Here is an 18,162-nt window from a genome sequence, read left to right as displayed (position 1 = left end):
TCTTATCAGAGTAATGAATTTGGGAAAGCCTGCAGCCATATGTCATCACATATACCTGAGCACTCAGTGGTAAATTGTTATGCAAGAAAAACTTTAGGTAAAATGCTCATTTACTCAATATTATGTTTGTATGGAGAAAAAACACTATTCTTGCAATTAATTCTGAAAAAAAAGTGTTATCATTGAGAGAAAAACTTATAATGGAGTTATCCCCAAACTGGTTTGTTGTTAAAAATATATTTAGAAGATTATTTTTAGAAATACTTTATTACAAGTATACATATTTGCTTATAATAAAAGGCTTTTCAGGTACACAAAAGTTGTAGTGGGATAATGAAAGTTGTTTATATATCATCTTTTATATTTTTAGTAATTCTCCTATTATTTTTCAATGTTAAAAAAATACCTTCATAGTGGGTTTGAGTTTTTTAAATTAACAGGTTTGTGTAATAGCCATATAAGAGAATGCTTTCCTCCACAGAGAAGTATGCATTATTTTCTAGTATTCATGGAATTTTTTTTAACAGGCTATATATAGGTACAAAGAAAATCTCCCCAAGGGAAATAGTCAAGCCCATCCTATTTTGTTTTGTTTTGTTTTTTTAACTACAATGATATAAAAGTAGATGAACAACTTAAAATGGCACCACAAAGTTATTTAGAAATTAAAAAATAATTTTATAAGTAACTTTGGTGTTAAAGAATAAATCCAAACAGAAAAAAATATAACTATTAGAAAATAATAAAATTTAAACATAAATGAAGTAGTCAGTTTTTTAAAAGAGGAAATAGAATAATGATACAAACCCCAAGAAAATAAAAGGAATGCATTAATAAACACAAAAATATACATTATTAATTAAATAGATACAAAAAATATGTTTGATGAGTCAATAGACAAACTCTAGGACAACAGGAAAAGAAAAAAAAACAACATCTAGAAGAAAAGGAACATAAAAGGGAAGTTACATTTTCTAATTCAGTGATTAACAGGTCAAATCTAGCAGTTTAGTAAAATCAATACTGAGATCATAGGATTTCCAAACTAGTTCAAAAGTAGAAATGTACATTAATAAAGATAATATACTTAATACGTAATGTAAAAGTATTTGGCAAAATTTTACAGGCTTTGTGTTTTTTTTGAGGCAAATATATGGTTTATTTTTGAAGAAATCTGTCAACATAAATCTGAAATTTGACATAGATTATGGATTTTTTAAATTTTTAAATTTTTTTAATTTAATATTTTTAATTTACACCCAAATTAGTTAGCATATAGTGCAACAGTGATTTCAGGAGTAGATTCCCTAACGCCCCCTACCCATTACCCCATCCCCCCTCCCACAATCCCTCCAGTAACCCTCTGTTTGTTCTCCGTATTTAAGAGTCTCTTCTGTTTTGTCCCCCTCCCTGTTTTTATATTATTTTTGCTTACCATCCCTTATGTTCATCTGTTCTGTGTCTTAAAGTCCTCATATGAGCGAAATCACATGATATTTCTCTAATTTCGCTTAGCATAATACCCTCTAGTTCCATCCACGTTGTTGCAAATGGCAAGATTTCATTTTTTTTTATTGCCGAATGATACTCTATTGTGTATGTGTGTAGGTGTATGTGTGTGTGTGTATATATATATATATATATATATATATATATATATATACACACACACACACACACCACATCTTTATTCATCCATCAAGGGACATTTGGGCTCTTTCCATATTTTGGGTATTGTTGATAGTGCTGCTATAAACATCGGGGTGCATGTGCCTCTCTGAAACAGCATACTTGTATTCCTTGGATAAATACTTAGTATTGCAATTGCTGGGTCATAGGGTAGTTCTAGTTTTAATTTTTTGAGGAACCTCCATACTGTTTTCCAGAGTGGCTGTACCAGCTTGCATTCCCACCAGCAGTGCAAAAAGAGATCCTCTTTCTCCACATCCTCACCAACATCTGTTGTTGCCTGAATTGTTAATGTTAGCCATTCTGACCAGTGTAGGGTGGTATCTCATTGTGGTTTTGATTTGTATTCCCCTGATGATGAGTGATGTTGAGCATGTTTTCATGTGTCGGTTGGCCATCTGGATGTCTTCTTTGGAGAAGTGTCTATTCATGTCTTTGCCCATTTCTTAACTGGATTATTTGTTTTTTGGGTGTTGAGTTTGGTAAATTCTTTGTAGATTTTGGATACTAACCCTTTATCTGATATGTCATTTGCAAATATCCTCTCCCATTCTTGTCAGTTGCCTGTTTGTTTTGCTGATTGTTTTCTTCGCTGTGCAGAAGCTTTTTATTTTGATGAGGTCCCAATAGTTCATTTTTGCTTTTGTTTCCCTTGCCTCCAGAGCCGTGTTGAGTAAGAAGTTGCAGCCAAGATCAGAGAGGTTTTTGCTTGCTTTCTTCTTGAGGATTTTGATGGCTTCCTGTCTTACATTTAGGTATTTTATCCATTTTGAGTTTATTTTTGTGTATGGTGTAAGAAAGTGGTCCAGGTTCATTCTTCTGCATGCCGCTGTCCAGTTTTCCCAGCACCACTTGCTGAAGAGACTGTCTTTATTCCACTGGATATCCTTTCCTGCTTTGTCAAAGATTAGTTGGCCATACGTTTGTGGGTTCTGTATTCTGTTCCATTGATCTAAGTGTCTGTTTTTGTGCCATGGTGTTTTTTAAAGTTAGGGATAGAAGGGAACTTACAGGATATTTACCAGAAACTTATGTAAACATTGTGAATAGAAGCATTCTTACCAGAAGCAGTAATGAGAAATGATTTTTCATGTCACTACTATTAGCATTGCTCTGAAGGTCCCAGATAATAGAAAAAAAAAAACCAAAAAAACGAGCTGGTAATATTTCAAAAGAAGAGAAAAAGAATTGATATCATTTGAAATGATATGTTGGGTGACTAGAAAATCCAACTCGTAGAACTAGTAAGGTGGAGATATATAAACTATCAACAGTGTATAAGTAAAAAGCTGTCTTAAATAGAAGAAATAGAAAATGTAATGGGAAAAAGTGACTGTCACAATATTGACAACAAATTTTAAAATACCAGAAATAAGAAATAATCCAGGAGATGTTTATAGGATAAATCTTTCCTGAAGAACATAGAATAATGTAATAACAAGAGGAACATATTTGGAAAAATAGTTGTCAGTTTATTTCAAATTTATCTTTGTAACTCAATGAAATTTTTTAAAATAACATTTTTATTGTGATATTCTCACACCACACAGTTCACTCTTTTAAAGTACAATTCATTGGTTTTTAGTATATTCAGAGTTGTGGGACCATCACCACTATCTAATTTCAGAACATTTTCATCACCTCAAAAAGAAACCCCATACCCATTAGCAGTAATTCACTATTGCCCTTCTCCCTCCAGCCTCAGGTGACCACTCATTTACTTTCTCTTTCTGTGGGTTTTTCTACTATGGTCTTTTCATATCAGTGAAATAACAGAATATGTAGCCTTTTGTGGCTGGCTTCTTTCACTTAGCGTAATAAGTATCAGTACTTCATTTTGCTTTATAGCTAAATAAAACTCCATTGTATGGATCTACCACAGTTCATTCATGAGTTGATGGACATTTCAGTTATTTCCACTTTTTGGTTATTATAGATAATGCTGCTGTAAACACTCATGTATAATTTTGTGTGTGGACATGTTTTCAGTTCTCTTGGATATGTGCCTTGGAGAGAGAGAGTTGAGTCACAAGTTAACTCTGTTTACCTGTTTGAGGAAATGCCAGATTATTTTCTAAAGTAGCTGCACCATTTTACAAGCCAACCAGCAACATGTGAGGGTTCCTATTTTTCCACATTCTTGTCGACACTTGTTTTCTCTGTAGAAGATATGTGCATATTTTCAAAAATATTTAAACATATATACAGTAGGTATATTTTCATAAATATTTTTATAAATATACATATATGTATGTTTTCTTTGAAGAAATGTTCAGATCCCTTGCCCATTTTAAATTAGATTGTCTTTATTTAAAAAGTTTTAAATGTTTTTATTTATTTTTGAGAGAGAGAGAGAGAGCATGCACGAGTAGAGGAGGGGCAGAGAGAGAGGCAGACACAGAATCTGAAGCAGTCTCCAGGCTCTGAGCTGTCCGTACAGAGCCTGACCCAGGGCCCAAACTTGTAAACCACACGATCATGACCTGAGCCAAAGTCATACATTTAACTGACTGAGCCACCCGGGCTTCCCAGATTAATTGTCTTTTTATTGTTGAATTGTAAGAGTTCTTTATGTATTCTAGATACTAAAACCCTTATAATTTGCAAATATCTGTCCCATTTTGTGTGTTTTCTTTGGACGTTCTTTGAAGCAGAAAAGGTCTTAATTTTGATGTAGTCCAACTTATTTATTTTTTCTTTTATTGTTTGTCTCTTTGGTGTAATGGAAAGTTGAAGATTTATGTATTCTAAGAGTTTACAGTTTTAGTGCTTACTGTTAGATTTATCATCCGTTTTGATTTAACTTTTTTGTATATGGTGTGAGATAGGAGTCCAACATCATTCTTCTGCATGATATTCAGTTGTCCCAGTACCTTTGTTGAAAAGACTATTTCCCACATTTAATTGTCTGAGCATCCTTGTCATTCAGTGAGATTTAAAAATTTTAGCACACTAAATATAAGTATATTTGAGTAATTAAAAGAATGTTAAAAATTAGGAACAACAAATGGGGCTTGTCTTCCAAGCAATTCACACAGTAGCCTGTCGGAAACAAAATAGTTGGTACACCATAGATGAAACCATTGGATCTGGAGAATAGAAAACAGAAATATGTGTATATATGAGAATTTAGTTTATGGTAACAGCATAGAATAGTAGAGAAAGAATAGACTAGTCGTTAAATGATATTGGGATGATTGGCTATTTACTTGGAAAAACAATTACCTCAGCATACACAAAACTAAATTCTAGAAGGGAATAAATGAATGCTATTTTATGGTAGTTTTCCATTAGAAAGCTGGGCACATAAGTCTGAAGTTTTCTTCAGATCATTCCACAACCATTATTGGATAAACACAAATTTAAGAAGAATTTTGAAAAAGTTTTATTATAACCACTGACAGAATTATGGCACGAATCTCTGATTTGTGGGGCCCAGGGCAAAATGAAAATTCAGGAATCCTTGAAAATCAGGAATCCTTGTTCAAAAATGTGCCCTGAAAGGTACAAAAATATTAAGAGGTTTTTTTTCCTTTCTGTGGTCTTTTTGGTGTTTTTTAATTTTCTATTTAATACTATTCTAACTAAAGCAAAATTTAAAGTATTAACATAAATTTTGCTTTTATCTTTCTATTGTGCAATGTCAGCTTTAAATGCAACAAACAGCATTCAACTCATATGTGGGATCACCAAAATTAAGCAGGTTGGGTTTTGTAATTCACATATGCACATGCATTTCATTCTCCCAGAAGAGTAGGAAAATGTTGCACAAAACGAATACTCTTTATTTCACTTCTTGACATGTGCACATTCTACCAACACTCTTTCCCTCCAGCTTCCTGATGAGTAAGGACCAAGAGGAAAAGGAACTATGTGTCGTACTACCTTTTCTTTTCTGTCTGTGTCATAATTTTCAGCATCAGTAAATGCAGGTATGTAACTCTAGTGACAAAAGCTAAGATATGGTTCCTTGGTATCGTTTGTATTTCTTAAACCATTGCTTGCTTTCTGAGATGGAAATGAATTTCTCATTCAAACAGCTCCGCCTACTTTCGCTGTCACCACCTGTACTTATTCAGTTGTAGATACAAAACACTTAACCTTTCTTAAGTCTCAACTGAATTCCTACATGCTGTGGGTCCACTGCAATTCTCTGTTCATGGGACGGGGAAAACATCATGTGCAAAGGGATGGTAGGGAATGGCAGACATAAGTACTGTGCATATATCCTCTGTCCATGCACATGCTCCATTGTCCCAATGGGTTGCACTCTTGTGAAACAAGCCCTGCACGTGCACAGCCCAATACATTTGATTCGTCTAGTCAGTTTACAGATTGATCCCTGCTGCCTAACTGGTGAGTGGAGCATGCAGCATGGCGATGGCCTAGTTCAAGGCTGCCCCAGGGGAGGGTCAACTCACCACTGAGCCAGCTACACCGCAGGGCTGTGGACTGTGTACCCACTGACAGGACGTGAGCCTCCAGCTTGTCCAGGGCTACTTGCAGTATTCTTCCATGTGTGAAGAACATAAACATCAGGCTGGGTGTGCAGGCTTCCAGACAGGTGGCTGTGCTGAAGTCTTTACTTGGTTCTTTTTAATATGAGGTATGCTGGCACTTTGTAGTGTAATGTTATTACACATCTTTTCTTCGCAAAACTTCCATTTTCCTGAGAGTCACTTATTGCTTTGTAGTTTTATTTTCTTTATGTATGTCTCCCCTATTCATTAAGTATCTGGCAGAAGTATAAGTTGCTTTTTCTTTCTTGAAAAACATTTTTTTAAGTTTATTTATTTATTTTGAGAGAGTGAGAGAGCACAAGCAGGGGAAGAACAGAGAGAGTGGGAGAGAGAGAATCCCAAGCAGGCTCTGCACTGTCAGCACAGAGCCCAATGTGGGGCTTGAACTCATGAACCGTGAGCTCATGACCTGAGCCAAAATCAGGAGTCGTCACTCAAGTGACTGAGCCATCCAAACTCCCCGCCTTTTAATTATTTCTTTTCTTCCTCTTCTTTCTGTTTTTTTTTTTTTTTTTTTCTCCTCCTCCTCCTCCTGTTAAACTTGAAGACACATTCCTGGCACTCTTCCCCATCCAGTCAGGTACTTGCTCTTATGCTAACTTTGTCGCTCTTAGAACATTCCTTTGCCATTATTCCAAGAGTTCCCTTTGCTTCTCTCTTATGTACCATCCCATTTCCACATCTTTCTTGTTCTTTGCTTCCTTCCTCATTTTATGACTCTCTTCTACCAGAAACTTCCCAATAAAGGATTCATGGAAATGAAAATGTTCAACTTTTCCTATGTGAAACAGTGTTCATCCTATTCCTACATTTGATTGGCTGTATTTTGTAAACTCTAGGTTAAAAATGACTTTCAGACCTTTGAAGTTATTTTGCCATCATTTTTTAGCTTCTAATGTTTCTGTTTAAGAATGCCATCTGATTGGGGCACCTGGGTGGCTCAGTCAGTTGAGCACTTGACTTTGCCTTGGGGCATGATCTCACTGTTTGTGGGTTTAAACCCCCCCTGTTGGGCTCTGTGCCAACACTCAGAGCCTGGAGGCTGCTTTGGATTCTGTGTCTTCCTCTCTCTCTGCCCCTCCCCTGCTCCTGCTCTGTGTCTCTCTCACTCTCAAAAATAAACATTAAAAATTTTTTTTAAAAAAATGCCATCCTATTTTGCATGTGACATTTTTTTCTTGTTTCCTTTTTTTAAAAAAATTTTAATCCAAGGTAGTTAATCAAAGGTAGTGTAATAATGATTTCAGGAATAGAATTTAATGACTCATCACTTACATATGACACCAGTGCTCATCTCAACAAGTGCCCTCTTTAATTCCCATCACCCATTTAGTCCATCCCCCTCACCCACCTCCCCTCCAGCAGCCCTCAGAAAACCCCTCCAGAAAACCCTTGTTTTCTGTATTTAAGAGTCTCTTGTGGCTTGTCTCCCTCTGTTTTTATCTTATTTTTACTTCCCTTACTGTATGTTCATCTGTTTTGTTTCTTAAATTCCACATATGAATGAAATCATGTGATATTTGTCTTTCTGTGATTGACTCATTTGGTTTAGCATAATACACTCTAGTTCTATCCACATTGTTGTGAATGGCAAGATTTCATTCTTTTTGACAGACAAGTAATATCCCATATATATATGTACATATAGACATACATATACTACATCTTCTTTATCCATTCATTAGTCAGTGGACATTTGGACTGTTTCCATAGTTTGGCTATTGTTGATAGTGCTACTATAAACATTGGGGGAGAGTGTGTGTGCCCCTTCAAAACAGCATTTTTGTATCCTTTGGATAAATACCTAGTAGTGCAATTGCTGGGTTGTAGGGTAGTTCTATTTTTAATTTTTTGAGGAACCTCCATACTGTTTTCCAGAGTGGCTGCACCAGTTTGCATTCCCACCAGCAGTGCAAAAGAGATCCTCTTTCTCTGCATCCTTGCCAATATCTGTTGTTACCTGAGTTGTTAATGTTAGCTATTCTGACAGGTGTGAGGTGGTAGCTCATTGTGGTTGTGATTTGTATTTCCCTTACGAGGAGTAATGTTGAGCATCTCTTTGTGTGTCTGGTAGCTATCTGGATGTCTTCTTTGGAGAAGTGTCTATTCATGTCTTTGCCCGTTTCTTCACTGGATTACTTATTTTTTGGGTGTTGAGTTTAAGAAGTTCTTTTTAGATTTTGGATACTAACCCTTTATCTGATACATCATTTGTAAATATCTTCTCCCATTCTGTTTGTTGCCTTTTAGTTTTGTTGATTGTTTCCTTCCCTGTGCAGAAGCTTTTTATCTTGATGAGGTCCCAGTAGTTCATTTTTGCTTTTATTTCCCTTGCCTTTGGAGATGTGATGAGTAGGAAGTTGCTGTGGCTGAGGTCAAAGAGGTTGTTGCCTGTTTTCTCCTCTAGGATTTGATGGCTTCCTGTGTTTATGTCTTCCATCCATTTTGAGTTTATTTTTTGTGTATGGTATAAGAAAATAGTCCAGGTTCATTCTTCTGCATGTTGCTGTCTATTTTTCCCAACACCATTTGTTGAAGAGACTGTCTTATTTCCATTGTATGTTCTTTTCTGCTTTGTCAAAGATTAGCTGGCCATACATTTGTGGGTTCATTTCTGGGTTCTCTTATTCTGTTCCATTGATCTATCTGTGTCTCTCTTTTTGTGCCAGTACGATAATGTCTTGACGATTACAGCTTTGTCATACAGCTAAGTCCTAATTGTGATGCCTCCAGCTTTGGTTTTCTTTTTCAACATTACTTTGGCTATTCAGGGTCTTTTCTGGTTCCATGCAGATTTTAGAATTGTTTGTTCTAGCCCTGTAAAGAATGCTGGTGTTACTTTGATAGGGAATGCATTGAATATGTAGATTTCTTTGGGCAGTATCGACATTTTAACGATATTTGTTCTTCCAATCCATGAGCATGGACTGTTTTTCCATTTTTTTTGTGTCTTCAATTTCTTTCATAAGCTTTCTTCTATAGTTTTCACTGTATAGATTTTTCGCCTCTTTGGTTAGGTTTATTCCTAGGTATTTTATAGTTTTTGGTGTCATTATAAATGGGACTGATTCCTTGATTTCTCTTTCTGCTGCTTTGTTACTGATGTATAGAAATGCAACTGATTTCTGTACATTGATTTTATATCCTGTGACTTTGCTGAATTCATGGGTCAGTTTTAGCAGCTTTTTGGTGGAATCTATTGGGTTTCCCATATAGAGTATCATGTCATCTGCAAAGAGTAAAAGTTTGACCTCCTCCTGGCCGATTTGGATGCCTTTTATTTCTTTGTGTTGTCTGATTGCTGAGGCTAAGACTTCCAATACTATGTTGAATAACAGTGGTGAGAGTGGACATCCCTGTCTTGTTCCTGACCTTAGGGGGAAGCTCTCAGTTTTTCCCCATTGAGGATGATATTAACTATGGGTCTTTTGTATATGGCCTTTATGATCTTAAGGTATATTCCTTCTATTCCTACTTTCTTAAGGGTTTTGATCAAGAAAGGGTGCTATGGTTTTTCAAATGACATTTTTTTAATATAACTCTTAGATTCTTTTTCTCCAGTGTTCTCATTTAAGTGTGGTATTCCTTGATTTTGGTTTCTTCCATTCACTGTCCTATAAATCCATTGTTATCACTTTATTTTATTTTATTTTTTTAACTTAAAAAATATTTTAAGGGGCGCCTGGGTGGCACAGTCGGTTAAGCGTCCGACTTCAGCCAGGTCACGATCTCGCAGTCCGTGAGTTCGAGCCCCGCGTCAGGCTCTGGGCTGATGGCTCGGAGCCTGGAGCCTGTTTCCGATTCTGTGTCTCCCTCTCTCTCTGCCCCTCCCCCGTTCATGCTCTGTCTCTCTCTGTCCCAAAAATAAATAAAAAACGTTGAAAAAAAAATTAAAAAAAAAAAAACTGAAAAAAAAATATTTTAAATGTTTATTTAAAAAAATTTTTTTAATGTTTATTCATTTTTGAAAGACAGAGACAGAGCACAAGCAGGGGTGGGGCAGAGAGAGAAGGGGACACAGAATCTGAAGCAGGCTCCAGGCTCTGAGCTGTCAGCACAGAGCCCAACGTGCGGCTCGAACTCACAAACTGGAAGATCATGACCTGAGCTGAAGTCGGATGCTCAACTGACTGAGCCACCCAGGTGCCCCTAAATGTTTATTTATTTTTGAGAGAAAGAGAGAGAAAGCAGGGGAGGGGCAGAGAGAGAGGGGGACAGAGGATCCCAAGTGGGCTCCGCGCTGACAGCAGACAGCCCAACATGGGCTCATACTCACAAACCATGAGATCATGACCTGAGCTGAAGTTGGACACTTAACTGACTGAGCCACCCAGGTGCCCCATTGTATCATTTTACATTCTACCAACAACGTATGGAAATTCTTCTGGTGTGTGTTGTTGTCAGGTGTTTAGTTTTGATTTTGTTCTTGCCATTCTCGTTAGTGTATAGAAATAGGTCATTGTAGTTTTCATTTTAAAATGTAAACAAACAGGGGCGCCTGGGTGGCTCAGTCGGTTGAGCATCCAGCTTTGGCTCAGGTCATGGTCTCACAGTTTGTGAGTTTGAGTCCCGTGTCAGGCTCTGTGCTGACAGCTCAGAGCCTGGAGCCTGTTTTGGATTCTGTGTCTCCCTCTCTCTCTCTTCCTCCCCCGCTCGTGCTCTGTCTCTCTCAAAAATAAATAAACATTACGGGGCGCCTGGGTGGCGCAGTCGGTTAAGCCTCCGACTTCAGCCAGGTCACGATCTCGCGGTCCGTGAGTTCGAGCCCCGCGTCGGGCTCTGGGCCGATGGCTCGGAGCCTGGAGCCTGTTTCCGATTCTGTGTCTCCCTCTCTCTCTGCCCCTCCCCCGTTCATGCTCTGTCTCTCTCTGTCTCAGAAATAAAAAAAATAAAAAAAAAAAAACGTTGAAAAAATAAATAAACATTAAAAAGAATTTTTAAACGTAAACAACAAAAATATCAAAATGTCATTTAGGTTCACTTCCTCCCCGTACGAAAAAGAGTAGTAATATCCTTTTTGGTTGAGGAATTTGGAAATGAGACTTTTATATATTGTTGCTTAATGTATCTATCTGTGCAGGCCTTTTGGATGGGAATTATCTATTAAATAAATCTTCACTTCCTGTCTACTATGCCAGGCACTGTCCTAAGCACTAAGTAAAATGGGGGATAAGACAAAGTCAGTCTTAATGAGAAAAACAGATGATAAAATAAACACAAGATCTTCTATATCGTCGTCACTGCTAAGAAGAAAGTAAATGGTATGCCACAAAGTAAAGATTGGAGGTTGGGAAACCTAGATGGCAGGGTCATAGAAGGCCCTTCAAGAAGATGATATGTAAGCAATTTGGATTCTTAACTAAAAGTAAAATGTGTTTACCTCTTTTTTTTTTTTTTTTAATTTACATCCAAATTAGTTACCATATAGTGCAACAATGATTTCAGGAGTAGATTCCTTAGTGCCCCTTACCCATTTAGCCCATCCCCCCTCCCACAACCCCTCCAGTAACCCCATTTGTTCTCCATATTTATGAGTCTCCTCTGTTTTGTCCCCCTCCCTGTTTTTATATTGTTTTTGTTTCCCTTCCCTTATGTTGATCTGTTTTGTCTCTTAAAGTCCTCACATGAGTGAAGTCATATGATTTTTGTCTTTCTCTAATTTCACTTAGCATAATACCTTCCAGTTCCATCCACATAGTTGCAAATGGCAAGATTTCATTCTTTTTGATTGCCGGAATATGTATGTATACACGCACACACATATATATACGTATATATATACACGTGTGTATGTGTGTGTGTATATATATATATATATATATATAGTAGAATGTATAGTATAGTATACTATAGTATACTACTAGTAGTGTATATTCTACTATACTATATATATATATACACACACACACACACACACACACACACACACACATACATACACACACACCACATTTTCTTTATCCATTCATCCATCGATGGACATTTGGGCTCTTTCCATACTGTGGCTATTGTCGATAGTGCTGCTGTAAACATGGGGGTGCAGGTGTCCCTTCAAAACAGCACACCTGTACCCCTTGGATAAATGCCTAGTAGTGCAATTGCTGGGTTGTAGGGTAGTTCTATTTTTAGTTTTTTGGGGCACTTCCATACTGTTTTCCAGAGTGGATGCACCAGCTTGCATTCCCACCAACAGTGCAAAAGGGTTCCTCTTTCTCTGCATCCTAGCCAACATCTGTTGTTGCCTGAGTTGTTAATGTTAGCCATTCTGACAGGTGTGAGGTGGTATCTCATTGTGGTTTTGATTTGTATTTCCCTGATGATGTGATGTTGAGCATGTTTTCATGTGTCGGTTGGCCATCTGGATGTCTTCGATATGTTTACCTCTTGATCAAGAGATTTCTCCTGTAGAAATCCAGATTACAGAAATATACACACCTATACACATACACACAAGTGTGCAAGGGTTTCACAAGTGTTTCCTCTCTTGTCCCACTGCAGTGCATTCTAGTTCACAGCAGCCAGGGGTCACCTCTGAAAACTCAAATCCCATCATATCACTTCCCTGCTTATAAAACCCTTCAATGACTTGTACTTGAGGTAAAAATCTAAACTCCTCGTCTTATAAAACCCATTCCCTATTTCTAGCTTAATTTTGTTTCATACCCTTTACCCCCTCTCTCTTTAGCATCCAGCCACCCTGGTCTGTTTTTTCTTCTTCACATAAGCTAAGCCTTCGCACTTACTCCTCCCTCTGTCTGAAAGCTGTTGCCTACATACTTCCTGTGTTTGGCACATTCTCAGCCTTCTGGTCTCAGCTCAGGACTTGACTTGAGTCGTCTTCTTGACCACATGGTGGCTGGTGTTCCATCAACTTGGTTAAACCGAGAACCAGATTACTCAGCAATGCTTCCTCTATATAGTTCCGGTTAGAGTTGGCCAAAAGAAGAGCTTGCATGACATTTTGGAAGGCAGAAGTAAAGCAATGACCATTACTCTCTGAAGTTCATTATAGTCAGATGAGGTGGTGGACAGATAGATGCAGACACACCCAGCTTGTACTTGACCTCCCTACCCTTGCTGTACTTCTGCCATTTTTGGCATGGAATAACCTGGGAATTGCTGAAATGTTTTAAAATAAAGTATACTTTTCTTTAAGCAAAACAGGCCTTTGTAGTGCAGCTGTGATCACCCATCCTTTGGGAAAAAACACCAGAGAAACATCAATTGGTTGTTAGATGGTGAAATTTGCCAAGCCCTATAGAGATCATTCAATGCTTCCTAATGGGGGTGCTATTGATATGTTGGATGAAATAGTTCTGTGGGGGACCAGCCTAGGTATGGCAGAAGGGTTAGCATCCCTGGATTCTGGTCACCAAATGTCAGTAGCACTCTCCAGTTACTGTAAAAAACAAAAATGTCACACTCCTCCCCCATTTCCAAAATCTCCCAGGACTAGTGCCCTCCATAGTTATGAACTACTGAATCTTTGCATTTTTATCCCAGGTAAATGGAGGCCAGAGAAGGGAAAGAACTTGCCTAAGTCACAGACAAGACGTATATAAAATAATCAGAGAAGATTTATTGATAACTTGCTACATGGAGCCCAGGCATTCTACTAGAAGCTGGCTGGGGTCGGGAGGGGGAAGAACACAAGAAATACAAAATGTGGTCTCTAGCCTCAGAAGAGAGGAAGAGAGTGCAAAGACTAATTTTTATTAGGAACTTATTGCATTCTAGCACTTTCAAACCTTTTCTGTTATCTTTGCAACAATTCTTTGAGGAAACCAAAGGCTCACAGGGGTTAATTGTAGTCAGAATTTGAACCCAGTTTTTTTATGACTCCAAAGTCACTATTATCTTTTCAATGGAAAGATGGCCTTCTGGGTAACCTGGAGCCATATGTACATAATTACTTGCTGAATTTCAATGGGTGGATCTGGAGGCAACTATCACTGGATTCTTGGTTTGCTTACCTACAGGGAGTCCTCATGCTGTGGTAGAAACTTTAAATTAGAAAAGAAGGTAAAGGCTTATGTTTTCACCCCTGCTCCTACTCTATGTGGGAAGAGAACTCTGGACTTCTTTTGAGAAGACTACTTATTTCTAGATATTAGGATGGTGTGCCAGACATAAAGATGTATTACTCAGATTCTCCTTCCAAGAAAGTGCTCATGGCTGAGCTGTGAGAGTGAGGTTAGCTGATAGCCTCCACTGTTAACTCATTCAGATTTGCCTCAGTTCTTGAGCTAAGGTACTGGTCTTCTTGGGGTGGCCCAGCCAATGACTGAGCACTACTGTGGTACAAGGTCCTATCTGTGTCTGCCTAATGCAGGATGCTTCTAACATGCTTCAGAGCTTCCCACTGGCCTGAGACGTTGTCAGCTCTATGTCATCTTTTCCTAATCCTTCCATAGTCTTGCTGCCTCCTTTTTCCTTTCACAAATGTTATTCCCTAATAAGCCTTTTATACCACTAAATCTGTCTCAGCATCTGCTTTTTGAGGACCCAGCTACCACAGATGGATTGTAGTTAGCTCCAAACAACCTTTCATCAGTGAAGGGAGTGGATATTTTAGAACTGGATTTGAGCTGGTACCGGCAGAATGGGTGCTGGGAACCAAGAAATACTTCTACTCTGGCACATGAATTAAATAAACTTGTGTTTCTTCCTGTTGTTCTTGGCACTGGTAATGTCTTGGTATTATATAACATGGCTTGAATTTTCCCACTGGCTTTCTCAATGAGTGATTTGTTCAATTAGTCAAGAGTGTGACTGAAGACAAGGTCACTAAGTCCATTTCCAGCCAGCCAGTTGGCGTGAGTCAAGTTGCTGGGCTATAAATTGACGGTTATCTATTTATATATGGATTCCATAAGCGCCAGTCATTTGGGGGCTTGTATGCCAATCATTTCTCAACCACCTGGCAGACTGTCCCCCTTCCTTTGGGTCACTTATAAAATGCCCTATATTTGGCATTGAGTGAGGAAGTCTTAATATGGTTAGTGACCAAGTTAACTTAACTTGAAGCCATGAAGGGAAAAGAATAGTTTTTGCTTTTTGGTATGGAAGTATCTCCTAATTCCTTATGAGAAGAACAATACTCCAAATCATCAATCCAACCATTCATCTTTCAAATATTTGTTTACTAAAAAGAGTTGTTACTTGTCCTTCACTTGATCAGGCTCTTGGCAGCTACAACCACAGAACTGTATTTTTGAGGAATCTACACGCAGCTTCTTCAGTAGTAACTACAAAGCAGATGCCTCTGAGGGTCTAAAGCATTACTGTTTCCTGTTCCGTTGGTCCTTCATGTCAGAAACATTAAGCTTTGACCTGTGCAGTGAAGTCATGCGAGTAGGGAGTCTGGGGTCAGACAGTCTTGGATTCAAATATGGGTTCTCCCACAGACTGGCTGTGTGATCTTGGTTGGTTTACTTAACCTCTCTTAAGTCTTAGTTCATACCTCTATAAAACAGGAAACCTATCATATAGAGGTATTATGAGGATTATATGAAAGACTATTTGTAAAGTACTTATCTAGTATGGAGCTCTTTATTTCTGACATTAAAATATTATTTTTACATATCAGGCCCTTGGACAGAGGATACTTGTACTGCTGTATCCTCATTGTAACTATTTGCCTTAGTAAGTGGATTCTGGCACAGTCCAATCCTTGAACTTTTAAAAGTGACTTTGAACAAGGCCTTCTTTCTTTGATTACCAAATTGTTCCCAAGTTTGATGAACTCTAAAAGCTTTAAATATAACAGTTGCTGATGCAACTTGACTGTAATATAGCAGTTTGGATTCAGGTGTCATGTTTAAAATGTGGCTATATGATTGCATATTAGCTCTCTGGTCTTAAGAGGTCGGTAGATATTTGGGGCCTAGGAAGTTCAGCCCTGGAATAACTGGCTACCCTTAACAAGAATGAGGACCATCTCAGCTGATCCCATAGAAGAGAAGGTGCAAAGGTCAGCTCCCCAGGACAGCAGCAGAGGCCATGAGGTACACTTAGTCCATCTGCTGCTGTTGTGCTGACTGAGACCGGCTCATCAGAAGTGCTGTTTGTCTGCTAGCAGAGAGGAAGGAGTCCATTTCCTTGGGGCTCATCGGCTAGCAAACCAAGTCAATTCTCACCCCTTTCTCCACAGAACCTTTACTTCCCAGAGACCCTCTCTACCCCTCTTCACTGGACTGGGAGAGGGCTGAAGTCTTTTAAAGCATGTGTTCCTTAGATGAAGCTTCAGTCATCTGGAGGGAAAAAATTCTGGCTCTGTACCTGAAATTAAGTGATTAGTTTTTAATTGAATCAAATTATGTTTTTTTCTCCTTTTATTCTTCATCTTCATTACTATTGGCTTCTCTGTTTTTATATATGTGTGTGTGCATATATATACATTTTATACACACGTGTGTGTGTATGTGTATTTTTTTTTTTTTGCCAGTATTTTCTCCCAGTCTGTGGCTTGTCTTTCGTCTTCATTACAGTAGGCTTCTGTTTTTATATGTGTGTGTGTGTGTGTGTGTGTGTGTGTGTGTGTGTGTGTAAATATATATATGCATATATATTTGCCAGTATTTTCTCCCGGTCTGTGGCTTGTCTTTCATTCCTTTTAAAGAATGACTTTTAAAGAACAGAACTATTTGATTTTGATGATATCCAATTTATGACTCATGCTTTTGGTATTGTATCTAGGATATCTTTGCCTAATGTAGGGTCACAGAGGTTTTCTTCTCTGTTTTTGAAAAGTTTTGTAGGGGCACCTGGGTGGCTCAGTTGGTTAAGTGTCCGACCTTGGCTCAGGTCACCATGTACGGTTTGTGGGTTCAAGCCCCACGTCGGGCTCTGCACTGACAGCTCAGAGCCTGGAGCCTGCTTCAGATTCTGTCTCTCTCTCTCTGCCCCTCCCCTGCTTGTGCTCTCACAAATAGACATTAAAAAAAGTTTTGTAGCTTTAGATTTTTCAATTTGTGTCTATGATCCATTTTGAGTTAATTTTTGTATACAACATAAGGATTGAACTCCATCTCACTGCATGGACAGCCAGGTGTTCCAGCATCATTTGAGAATATATCCTTTGTCAGAAATCAGTCATTCATTAATACAACACTGTCTTTATTATGATAGCTTTATTTTAAAAATCTTGAAATAGAACAATATTTATCTGCCAACTGTTCATCAATTTCAAATTTATTTTAGCTATTCTAGACCCTTTGCATTTTCAAATAAATTTTAAAATATATTTGCCAATTTCTAGCAAAAAATGACTACAGGGATATTGATTTTTGGTTAATCAAATGGAGGGAATAAAGTACACAGACTTTGCCACCAATTGAAGGTCAGTTCTCCCATCTCAAGGGATAGAAAACCCATAACCAGCCCATAATGGCTAAAATTATATAGACTTCAAAATACCAGTGCCTGGATATCAGTTGAACATAAATTAGGAATGGCCACACAGGAGCTGGCAAGACTTTTTAAAGCGAGCCACAGATTGAATGCCACAACCCCTAGGTTCACTGCCCTCTACCCAGCTCCTTCTTTGATACCAACCTCTTTCCGTTATACCAACCTCTTTCTGTTTGGGGGAAGTGAAAAAGGGGACAAGGCACAAGGCAGAAATGAACCATAACTTTAACAAGCCCCTTTCTAACGTTCAAGACCTATGCTAAGTCCCACCTTCTCCAGAAATAATTCTCTGACCCTACCAGCCCAATATGTGCTAAACCTGATGAGGGTTCTATACACATCATCTCATCGAATCCCTAATCTATGAGGCATGTATAAGGAAACTAAGAATCAGAGGAAGTTAAATCTGTCCTCATGGCTTCAAAATGACAGAAATAGGAAGGAAGTCCAGATCTACATAACTCCAAAGTCATGCTCCCTCTTTTTTTAAATGTTCACTTATGTATTTGGGGGGTGGGGAGGGGGAGAGAGAGAGAATGAA

The sequence above is a fragment of the Panthera uncia genome, chromosome D4 (assembly GCF_023721935.1).
Source record: "Panthera uncia isolate 11264 chromosome D4, Puncia_PCG_1.0, whole genome shotgun sequence".
Classification (NCBI taxonomy): domain Eukaryota; kingdom Metazoa; phylum Chordata; class Mammalia; order Carnivora; family Felidae; genus Panthera; species Panthera uncia.
Note: the sequence above shows the minus strand (reverse complement) of the source record.